Below are 12,812 nucleotides of genomic sequence, written 5' to 3' on the forward strand. Positions count from 1 at the left end.
TATAACCCCCACATACAAACCTAGTAAAAACAAAACTGGTAGAGGAACCAGTTCAAGATTAAGAGTTTCATTTAATTGTCATGTCTCTTTATTTTCCTTTAGTTTGGGGTAGCTCTTCAGCCTTTCTTTGATTCTTGACCTAGACATTTTAGAAGTGTAGAAGCCAATTATTTTGTAGTATATCTCTCAGTTTGGATTTGTCTAATGTCTTCCCATACTAGATTCAGAATATACATTTTTGGGCAGGAAAGTTACAGAAGTGATGCTGTTTTCTTCACTGTACTTTATATCAGGAAATACATAATATCAATTTGTGCCATTACTAGCAATGCTAATTTAGTGTCTATCTGGTTTCTGTACTCTACAGTTTGTCAGTATTTTATACTTATTAATAATTAGTTAATAAGCAAACATTTTGTGGGATATTTTGAGTCTGTGTTAGTATTCTATTTATTGAAGTTTCATTAGGTTTGGTATCTTTTGCTGATTTTTATCTAAATCAATTATAAGATGGTTGCCAAAGTGTGATTTTTAGTTCTATTATTTCTTCTATAATTATTAGCTGGAATTCAATGAAAAGTAAAACTTGCTTTCTCTCTTTCTTCCTCTCTCTCTCTTTCTCCTTTCTTTCTTTCATCAAAATGAACTTTACATTCCTATTTTAATCAATGGAGTATGATCCCATTATTTATTTTAATACTTTTAAAATGAGTTAGAAAGCCTTACTTTTTTTTTTCTTGAAGAATCTGTGCATAACTGATATTTCTTTCTTAGATATTTCGTAGAATTCACTAGTGAAGCCTTCTGGGCCTAGAGAATATGATATCTATTAGTTATGAACCACATAGCAAATAGCAAAAGCTCAAAGGAATTTAGAGAACCACTCATCTTTTATTACTTTCAACTTGTTACTAGAGATTTTTTGCTTATGTATTCCTGTGCTTCCATCTTCTGGACTCTGAGCTGCTATTATTGTCACTATTTCTCAAATTATCTTACAGGTATTTTTATTAATTCCATCTACCAGTTGAGTATAAATAGGTTACTGCCAGTTATTTAGTTTATTTAGATTAATTCTGAAGTTCTCTACCAATTTCTGAAGTTAAGCAAATTGCTCATAATGACAAAACAACTGCAGTGGAGATCATTTTTTTTTTTTTAATTTTATTATGTTATGTTAGTCACCATACAATACATCATTAGTTTTGATGTAGTGATCCATGATCCATTGTTTTTGTATAACACCCACTGCTCCATGCAGTACGTGCCCTCCTTAATACCCATCACCAGGCTAACCAATCCCCCCTCCCCCCTCCCCTCTAAAACCCTGTTTGTTTCTCAGGTCCATAGTCTCTCATGTTCATCTCTCCCTCCAATTCCCCCCCCCCCATTTTTCCCTTCCTTCTCCTAATGTCCTCCATGCTATTCCTTATGTCCACAAATAAGTGAAACCATATGATAATTGACTTTCTCTGCTTGACTTATTTCACTTAGCATAATCTCCTCCAGTCCCATCCATGTTGCTGTAAAAGTTGGGTATTCATCCTTTCTTATGGCTGAGTAATATTCCATTGTATATATGGACCACATCTTCTTTATCCATTCATCTGTTGAAAGGCATCTCGGCTCTTTCCACAGTTTGGCTACTGCGGACATTGCTGCTATGAACATTGGGGTGCATATGGCTCTTTTCACTATATCTGTGTCTTTGGGGTAAATACCCAGTAGTGCAATTGCTGGGTCATAGGGTAGCTCTATTTTTAAATTTTTGAGGAACCTCCACACTGTTTTCCAAAGTGGCTGTACCAACTTGCATTCCCACCAACAGTGTAAGAGGGTTCCCCTTTCTCCACAACCTCTACAACATTTGTTGTTTCTTTCCCTGTCCATTTTTGCCATTCTAACTGGTGTAAGGTGGTATCTCAGTGTGGTTTTGATTTGGATTTCCGTGATGGCTAATGATGATGAACATTTTTTTATGTGTCTGTTAGCCATTTGTATGTCTTCTTCAGAGAAGTGTCTTTTCATATTTTCTGCCCACTTTTTGACTTGATTATTTGTTTTTTGGGTGTTGAGTTTGAGAAGTTCTTTATAGATCTTGGATACCAGCCCTTTATCTATAGTGTCATTTGCAAATATCTTCTCCCATTCTGTGGGTTGCCTCTTTGTTTTGTTGACTGTTTCCTTTGCTGTGCAGAAGCTTTTGATCTTGATGAAGTCCCAAAAGTTCATTTTTGCTTTTGTTTCACTAGCTTTTGGAGATGTATCTTGAAAGAAGTTGCTGTGGCCGATGTCAAAGAGGTTACTGCCTATGTTCTCCTCTAGGATTTTGATGGATTCCTGTCTCACATTGAGGTCTTTCATCCACTTTGAGTTTATTTTTGTGAATGGTGTTAGAGAATGGTTGAGTTTCATTCTTCTGCATGTGGCTGTCCAATTTTCCCAGCACCATTTATTGAAGAGACTGTCTTTTTTCCATTGCATGTTTTTTCCTGTTTTGTCAAAGATGAGTTGACCATAGAGTTGAGGGTCCATATCTGGGTTCTCTATTCTGTTCCACTGGTCTGTATGTCTGTTTTTGTGCCAGTACCATGCTGTCTTGGTGATCACTGCTTTGTAATATAGCTTGAAATCGGGCAACATGATGCCCCCAGCTTTGTTTTTCTTTTTCAACATCTCCTTGGCGATTTGGGGTCTTTTTTGATTTCATACAAATTTTAGGATTGTTTGTTCCAGCACTTTGAAAAATGTCATTGGAATTTTGATTGGGATGACATTGAAGGTATAGATTGCTCTGGGTAGCATAGACATTTTAACAATGTTTATTCTTCCTATCCATGAGCATGGAATATTTTTCCATCTTTTTGTGTCTTCTTCAATTTCTTTCATGAGTGTTTTGTAGTTCCTAGAGTATAGATCCTTTACCTCTTTGGTTAGGTTTATTCCGAGATATCTTATGGTTTTTGGTGCTATTGTAAATGGAATCATTTCTTTAATTTCTCTTTCTACAGTTGCATTGTTAGTGTATAAGAAAGCAACTGATTTCTGTGCATTGATTTTGTATCCTGCCACATTACTGAATTGCTGGATGCGTTCTAGTAATTTGGGGGTGGAGTCTTTTGGGTTTTCCACATAAAGTATCGTGTCGTCTGTGAAAAGAGAGAGTTTGACTTCTTCTTTGCCAATTTGAATACCTTTTATTTCTTTTTGTTGTCTGACTGCTGTTGGTAGGACTTCTAGTACTATGTTGAACAATAGTGGCGAGAGTGGGCATCCTTGACATGTTCCTGATCTTAAGGGAAAGGCTCTCAGCTTTTCCCCATTGAGGATGATATTCATTGTGGGTTTTTCATAGATGGATTTTATGAACTTGAGGAATGTTCCCTCTCTCCCTATACTCTGAAGAGTTTTAATCAGGAAAGGATGTTGTATTTTGTCAAATGCTTTTTCTGCATCAATTGAGAGGACCATATGGTTCTTCTCCCTCCTCTTATTAATGTGTTCTATCACATTGATTGATTTGCGAATGTTGAACCACCCTTGCATCCCGGGGATAAATCCCACTTGGTCGTGGTGGATAATCCTTTTAATGTATTGTTGGATCCTATTAGCTAGGATTTTGTTGATGATTTTGGAATCCATATTCATCAGGGTTATCGGTCTGAAATTCTCCTTTTTGATGGGGTCTTTGCCTGGTTTGGGGATTAAGGTAATGCTGGCCTCATAGAATGAGTTTGGAAGTTTTCCTTCTGTTTCTATTTTTTGAAACAGCTTCAGTAGAATAGGTATTATTTCTTCTTTGAATGGTAGAATTCCCCAGGGAATGCATCAGGCCCTGGACTCTTGTTTTTTGGGAGGTTTTTGATCACTGCTTCAATCTCATTACTGGTTATTGGCCTATTCACGTTGTCAATTTCTTCCTGCTTCAGTCTTGGCAGCTTATAGGTTTCCAGGAAGGCCTCCATTTCATCCAGATTGCTCAGTTTATTGGCATATAGTTGTTCATAATAATTTCTAATAATTGTTTCTATTTTCTTGGTGTTAGTTGTGATCTCTCCCCTTTCATTCATAATTTTATTAATTTGGGTCCTTTCTCTCTTCTTTTGAATAAGTCTGGCCAGTGGTTTATCAGTCTTATTAATTCTTTCAAAGAACCAACTTCTAGTTTCATTGATCTGATCTACTGTGTTTCTGGTTTCTAATTCATTGATTTCTGCTCTAATTTTAATTATTTCTCTTCTAATGCATGGCTTAGGCGTTGTTTGTTGCTTTTTCTCTAGTCCTTTAAGGTGTAGAGTTAGTTGGTGAATTCAGGATTTTTTCTATTTTTTTGTTATACTATTATATTATACTGTCTTCCAGATTGCTTATTCTCTCTTATGTCTCAGTTACCCTAGCTGTTAGATTATCTAGATTGGATTGGATATCATTGACAACATTTTTAAGTTCTGCCAATTCACCTTGTATTTCCCCCTTAGGACCGCCTTTGCAGTATCCCATAGGTTTTGGACCGATGTGTTTTCATTCTTATTGATTTCCATGAATTGTTTAAGTTCTTCTTTGATTTCTTGGTTGACCCAAACATTCTTGAGCAGAGTGGTCTTTAGCTTCCAAGTGTTTGAATTTCTGCCAAATTTTTTCTTGTGATTGAGTTCTAGTTTTAGAGTACTGTGGTCTGAGAATATGCAGGGAATGATCTCAATCTTTTGGTGTTGGTTGAGACCTGGTTTGTGACCCAGTATGTGGTCTATTCTGGAGAAAGTTCCATGTGCGCTCGAGAAGAATGAGTATTCTGTTGTTTTAGGGTGGAATGTTCTGTAAGTATCTATGAGGTCCATCTGGTCCAATGTATCATTCAAAGCTCTTGTTTCCTTATTGATTTTCTGCTTAGATGATCTGTCCGTTGCTGAGAGTGGAGTATTGAGGTCTCCTACAATTAACGTATTGTTATCAATATGACTCTTTATTTTGGTTAACAGTTGGCTTATGTAGATGGCTGCTCCCATGTTGGGGGCATAGATATTTACAATTGTTAGATCTTCTTGTTGGATAGACCCTTTAAGAATGATATAGTGTCCTTCTGTGTCTCTAATTACAGACTTTAGTTTAAAATCTAATTTGTCTGATATAAGAATTGCTACCCCAGCTTTCTTTTGAGGTCCGCTGGCATGGAAGATAGATCTCCATCCCTTCACTTTCAGTCTGGATGTATCTTTAGGTTCAAAATGAATCTCTTGTAGACAGCATATGGATGGGTTGTCTTTTTATCCAATCTGCAACCCTGTGCCGTTTTATGGGAGCGTTTAGGCCATTCACATTGAGAGTGATTATTGAAAGATATGAATTAATTGTCATCATGTTGCCTGTGAAGACATTGTTTTTATAGATTGTCCCTGGAAATTTCTGTTGTATATCACTCTTGGGGTCTTTCTCCTTTTATAGAACCCCCCTTAATATTTCTTGCAGGGCCAGCTTAGTGGTCACATATTCTTTCAACTTCTGCCAGTCGTGGAAGATCTGCATTTGTCCATCCATTCTAAATGAAAGCCTTGCCGGATAAAGTATTCTTGGCTGCATGTTCTTCTCATTTAGTATGTCTTGCAAGAATATGTATTTCCAGGCCTTTCTGGCTTGCCAGGTCTCTGTGGATAGGTCTGATGTTATTCTGATGTTCCTCCCTCTGTACGTAAGGAATCTCTTCCCCCTAACTGCCCTTAAGATGGTTTCCTTGGTTCTAAGATTCGCAAGTTTTACTATTACATGCCGGGGTGTTGGCCTGTTTTCCTTGATCTTAGGAGGGGTCCTCTCTGCTTCTAGGACTTGAATGTTTGTTTCATTCCCCAGATTAGGGAAGTTCTCAGCTACAATTTGCTCAAATACATCTTCTAACCCTCTCTCTCTCTCCACTCCCTCCGGGATTCCAATGATTTTGACATTGGAATGCCTCATGGTGTCACTTATTTCTCTGATTCTATTTTCTTGGATTCTGAGTTGTTTTTCCCTGGCCTCCTCTTTTCCCTTTTTATCTATTATACTGTCTTCCAGATTGCTTATTCTCTCTTATGTCTCAGTTACCCTAGCTGTTAGATTATCTAGATTGGATTGGATATCATTGACAGCATTTTTAAGTTCTGCCAATTCACCTTTTATTTCTGCCCTTAGAGACTCTATGTTGCCATTAATTGATTTCTCCATTCTCGCCATTGTCTTCACAATTGCTAGCCTGAATTCCTTCTCCGACATCTTGTTTATATCTGCATCCATTTGTAAATCTGCAGCATAAGTCATAATCTCTGAGTCTTTTCTGTTTTGGGGGCTCCTCCTCCTAGTCATTGTGTTGATGGGTGTTTGAGGGAATGTATAGAGTCCAAATTATTGACCAGAACCCAAGCAAGATGCACCTGTTTTCTTGGGACCTTAGGGTTGCTGGCCTCTTGTTTCCCCAGCCTGTCTTCTGGGGGAGGGGCCTGACACCCTGTTTGGGCGGGGTTGCCTTGTCCCCCCGTGGAGTGGGTTGGGCTCAGTGGGAATCAGTTTTGGGGGCTTTTGTTCTCTGGCGGTTTTCCCTGGCAGCTTTCCGCATCTATTCTGCAAGCCAGAGCAGAAGAGACCGTTTCCAACCTTCTGCCTCAGAGCAGAGAGATCGCAGTCTGTTCTTCAGTGAGCTCTCCAGGCCACACCATCTCCGTTTCTGTCCGTGCTGCTATAAACTGCAGTGTCCTGGGTTGTGTGCCCCTCCGCAGCGCTCCCAGTCCTGCCTCCAGGTCGGGGCACGTCTCTGCCCTTTGTGCTTCTAAGACCGCCAGCTGCTCCCAGTTCACGCCTGCACGACCCCGCCGCTTGGGGTTCTGTCCCGGGGGTTGCAGTTTGGGTGAGCGCGACTCCGCTGCTCAGGGTTTCCACCCCGGGGGGTTGCAGTTTACCGTTGGGATCCCGGCGCACCAGGTTTTCTGTCCAGGGGGTTGCGGTTCGCGTCCACGCGACTCCGCCAGTCTGGTTTTCCACCCCGGGGACTGCCCTAAAGTCCTTTCCCGATGCTACTGGTCTGCGAGTCTGTGCCCCGTCCGCAGCGCGTGAGGCTGTCACTCACCAGTGGTGTAGGATCCCCATGGCCAGGCACCCTCCCGCCGCCATTTATCCTCCGATATCTGCCGCAGAATCACGGCTCCCCACTTCGTACCTCAAAACCAACCGTCTGTGATATTCTGTTTGTAGAGATCCAGATCTTCTTACATCTCAGGCTGGTTTCGTGTGTGCTCAGAGTGGTCTGGTAGATATCCAGCTCAATTCCGGGGACCAGTTGAAATAGGGTCCCCTACTCCTCTGCCATCTTTACTCCCTCCCCTGGAGATCATTTTTAACATTGGACTTTTAGTTCCTTGCAGTAGAAAATGTCATCTTTCTGATCCAAGAGCTACTTAAGATGACTTAAGCCTTTGTTCCTTTTTGCTTATATTGGATAATAAATCTAGATTTTGAGGAGATAGAAGTATTTAATTTTTTAAAATCTGCATTTTATGAACTAGAAATTGCTCCTGCATTATATTAGGTGAGCCTAGCTTTGTGTGTATTATCTCACATAACCAATTTTCCAAAGAAACTGAACTCAGAGAAGAGATATTTGGAGAACTGTGTTCACTTGCATGAAATTGAGGTGTTTAATCTTTGCATGATGAAAATGGCCCTTTAAAATGAATCCATACCTTGTTTTGGAGACTCATGAGTCAATGACAGTAAGTGTAACTGTGTGATGTAAAATAAGGTCTTGGTGGCACTAAATACATAAAAATATTTACTTACTTCCTCATAGTGTTAGAATAAACTTAAAAATTTAGCTTATTTTGTCTCCATCTGAGGTTTGGCTTTGAACAAACTGCTCATTTAATATTGGAATGCATGGTACTGCTCTTTCTTCACCCTTGGTGTTTTTTCTTCAATGTTAGAGAAGAACGATCCAATTATTATTATTATTAATATTATTATTATTATTATTTTATATACCTTTGTATCAGAGAGTGAGGAAGGTGATACTTGGCAGAATATATAATGACTTCATAACTATATGAAGTAAAAAATGCCATGCAGTGATTCTTGATTCAGAAACTCAACAAAGGCCTTAGTTTGAAAATAGTGGACAAATCCCTTTCATCAGCAAGAATTTTCATGTAATCCTTGACAACATAGGTTTATTGGCAATAAATAAGGTTGAGATAAATGGATAAATTAAAATAGTTTTAATAAAATGAAGTGTTAGGGTGAAAATCTGGGATCCTTTTCCTTGTCTCAGTTCAAGCACTAACTATCAAAGCAGCACCATGACAATGCTTTGATCAAGTTCCTAACTATAAATTAAAGGAGAAGAATGAATGTTACTCTCATTGTAATAAATATATTTAAGAAATTGTCTTCATAGATGTAAAGTATTATTAAGACAACCAAGTCTTATTATAAATAGATCTATGACCATGTGAATAAAGGGGGAAAATAGTAATATGGGTTAATTCTAAATAGTTTTTAGTGGAACTATTACTCAGTTCCTAAAGTAAGATAATGAAGGGATTGTGGGTTTCAGTGCTCCCTCTTAAGTGTTAGGGAGGGATGAGGAGCATTTTGTGTCTTTCATCCATCAACTTGGATCCCTAGTCCCAGTCTAACAGAAGGACAAGAAAGACCCACTTCCTTTATCACTGCCTTAGAATCCTAGCCAGATAGAATGGGGCTAGGTGGAAGAAATATTTGTGTACCCCAAGGTTCCTTAAGGCTCCTTGATATTTGGCTTTGTAATGGCTTATATTATATTGGGGATGCCAGATTTGCCTTATAAAGTTCTTGATTTAAACATGTCCTGAACAAAAACTGAATGATAATAAGAGAATGAATGTACTCAAGAATGCAAAGTTTTGCCAAAAAAAAAAAAATTAACTCTGCTGTGACAGCAACAATTTTTTTTAAAGGATGTGATATTGTTCCTACACATCAAAAGATAAAGTAAATAAAATGGTACTGGTGAAGGTGTTTCTTTCTGTATGATTTGGGGCAAGTCTCAAACTTTTTTGTCTCAATTTTCTTATGTGTATTCTGAAGCTTTTGAACTTCCTGATCTCTCTAATACTCCACAATCTGAGCATGCTGTGATTCTGTGCTTTAAGAACACAGAACACTCTAAGAGACCTTGGGGATTTGAGGCAAGAGACATGGGGGTGTGACTTGGTGCAAGGAATAAGACTGAGTACCAAAGGGGAAATATATTGTGCATGAAAGATCTGGATTTGTGGCTATTTTTGCTGGTCAGTAAGGAGGAAATTCTTACAGGGTAGGAATTTTCTTTATTCAGACCACAATATGGATGTCTTAAAAATGCAATCATGTTTGGAAGATTTATATTCTGGTGAAGAGAGAAGATCAGATAAGTACATGTGTATGACTCCAAATGAAATGTGAAAGGAAAAAATTATTAAAGGTCGAGTCATCTTCCTCATATATTATAATAAGGGTATTATTGGGAGGGGAATCCAACTGTATTTTAGGAATAAAAAACAAGCCACATTCCTAGACTTAAAGTGTATAAATACAGTGTAGAAGGGCAGTTTTTTTGGTACACTTGACAGTACAGTAGGGGTCCTAGCTGGAGTTCATTCTTGATGGTAGCTAATTTAGAAATGTCTGAGCCTCTTTGGGAACCTGCTGCAATTTGCCTGCCAGGTGCTTCTTTGTAAGGGGAATTTAGGATTCTTTTTGGAAAGAACCCATCCTGTGGGAAGCAGTCAGCCAGATGAGCTGACCCAACCACAGCCCAGTCATTGGAGTGGGGAGGAGGGTGGTTCTTTTATATGTTTTTGTAACCTTTTACAGAGATACATTTCTGGATGCAGAATAAAAATGAAAAGAGCTGTTTTCACTAAAATCTGTTTATGATATGAATGTTCAATGCAGCATTAAGTGGGTTGCATTGATGAGATGTTACACTAAAGAGGAAGAGACACATTATCCCTAAATTAGCTTCAATTAGAATAATTCCTGTCAATCTGTAGCTTTAGTGGGTGAGGTGGCATCTTTACCAAGATGCCACAGCATTTTAGAGGTGACAATACAATGTAGAGGTGGCTAGTGGGAAGTCCAGAAGGGACAGTAATGGAGGTAACTGATAAACAAGGTTGCAGTGCCAGAGGGAGTTGACTGACCTAAGATACCAGATGTATAAAATGCTTCAAACATAAGAATCAACAATGATACCCAACTGCAAGAAAAGTAACAGAAGTTATGAACAGAAATAACAAAGGTTAAAATAAAGATATGGAAAATTTATAAACAAATAATAAAAGGCATAATTAGAACAAAGAATATTAGAGAAGAACAAGATTATTAAGCAATAATAAAAGTATTATGTATTGAAATTTTATAGGGTGTCAGTAGAAAAGAAGTAAGAGGGATGGTAGGATTAAGAATGAGGACAGAACGTTAATTATACCACCCAAAGTCAAGGAAAATAATTTCTGTAAAACATGTTTTAAGAAAGAGAATTGTACTGAAATGGAGGAATGAAAAGGCAGCAGTTGACAAGAAACTCCTAAGCACCAGACCCTTGTTTTAAAAACTTAAGATATATTATTTCATGTAGTCTTTTCATCAAACTATTTGCCTTAAGCACAACTACTAAATGTCAAACCTGGATTTGAACCCAAGTCGTTCTTCCTCCAGAGCCAATCTTTTTCTCCCCTTCTCTTGGAGAAAGAATAAGGACTTATGGCTACAGTTTCAGTCAAAGAAATGAGTAGCACAATCATGTTGTTGAAGAGGGGAAATGATTCTGGCTCTGATGTTCTCATTTTTGAGTTCAGAAAGACTTTTGAGGTTTGTCTAAACAATTTTTTGGCTGCTGTTTTCACTGACTTATGGGAGAAAGGTGAAATAATCATCAAAATGAAGTCAGGAGTTTCAACAAAATATATTTTAAAAAAGGGAAAAGGGAAAGAATTAGAAACTAAAGGACAATAGCTCATCAAATGCCAATCCTGATTTCTCCAGGGATCTGGTTTTAGGGATAAGCAGAGAGACTGCAACATGGGAACCCACAGAGAGCCAATAACTGCTCTGTGAGTTGAAGAGTTACAAATGGGTGCTCTGTGAGCTATGCTCAACAGAAAGGAGCTGGATGGATTTTGGTTGGGTGCTCTGTGAGCTATGCTCAACAGAAAGGAGCTGGATGGATTTTGGTTGTGTATAATAAAAAGCTTTTCTTGAGACATACTTTGAAGAAATTATGTGCCCGATTACCTGCTGAAAAAACATAAAAACTTTACAAATCAGTGTAATCAATTTTACCACAGTTGGGTAAACATTGACAATTTGATTCCAAAAAGAACTATGAAGAGTTAAGAAATTTCAGAAAAAAGGAGAAAAATGTTTTGCACTTACTCTATAATACCACAAGGGGCGCCTGGGTGGCTCAGTCAGTTAAGGGTTCATGATCTGATTTCTACTGAGGTCATGATCTCAGGTTGTGAAATGGAGCTCCAGGTCAGGTTCTGAACTCAGCACGGTGTCTCCCTCTCCCTCTGGCCCTCCCCTTGCACGTGGTCTCTCTCTCTTTAACTCACTCACTAACTAAAATCTCAAAAAAAGATAATACCACAAGACTTTGTGATACTTGTGCTAGGATAGACTAATAATTCAATGGAATAGAATTGAGAGACCAGAAACAGACCATACTCGATTCGTGACAAAGCTGTCGCTGCGGAGGAGTGGGGAAAGGACAAATCTTCATTAAGTGATGTTAGGTCAGTTGGATATTCATATGGAAAAGAAAACAAACTTGACTCTTACACCAAACTATATAAAAAATCAATTTCAGGTTATCAATCTGATAACCTGATTGATCAAAAAAATAAAATAATAAAGCCATAAGACGATAGCATTAAGACATTTTTAAATCATTTTAGATAGGCAAAAATTTCTTAAATAGGAAACAAACGCTCTAATCATAAGGAAAAGATTGGTAAATTGGGCTACATTAAATTAAGAACATCTGTTCATTAAAGGATACCAGTAAGAAGTGAAAAGGTAAGCTCAGAGTGGGAGAAGATATTTGAAATATGTTTGACAAAGGTCATTATTCATATAACTGAAAAAGGGATAGATATTTGCTGACAAAGAATGTATAAAGAACTCTCATGAATCACAAAGAAAATCAGACAATGGAGTAGAAAAATGGGTACGATAATGAACAAGGACTTCACAAAGAAGATATCCAATTGGTCAAAGAACATATGAAAAGATGTTCAACTCTTTTAGTAAACAGGGAAATGCAAATTCAAACCTTAATGAGATACTTCTAACACCTAGCAGAATGGCAAACAACAAAGAAATAAACATCCATAAAACTGACAACACTTAGTGTTGGTGAGATTGTAGAGCAACTGGAACTTTCATTGCCATTGGTGTAATTTTGGGGGAAACTGTTTGGAAGTATCTATTAAAATTTAAGACACATTCCTATAACCTAGCGATTCCTCTGCTAGGTATATATTTAATGGAATTGTGGACATATGTACATCAAAAGACACGTTAAGATTTTCCATAGCAAATATTCATGATAGCAAACCTTGGGAATAACTCAAATGTCCAGAATGGATAAATAAATGGCAGTATGTTCATGCAGTCGATTAGCATATAACAGTAAAAGTGATTAACTACTGCTATAGGTATCAACGTGGATAAAGCTCAAAAACATAATGTGGATGAAAGAAGCAATTCTTAAAAGACTATATAAAAGAATCCACATAAAGTTTAATAGCAGGCACTATTAATTTATA

This window comes from Neomonachus schauinslandi, chromosome 2 (assembly GCF_002201575.2).
Source record: "Neomonachus schauinslandi chromosome 2, ASM220157v2, whole genome shotgun sequence".
In the NCBI taxonomy this organism is placed as follows: domain Eukaryota; kingdom Metazoa; phylum Chordata; class Mammalia; order Carnivora; family Phocidae; genus Neomonachus; species Neomonachus schauinslandi.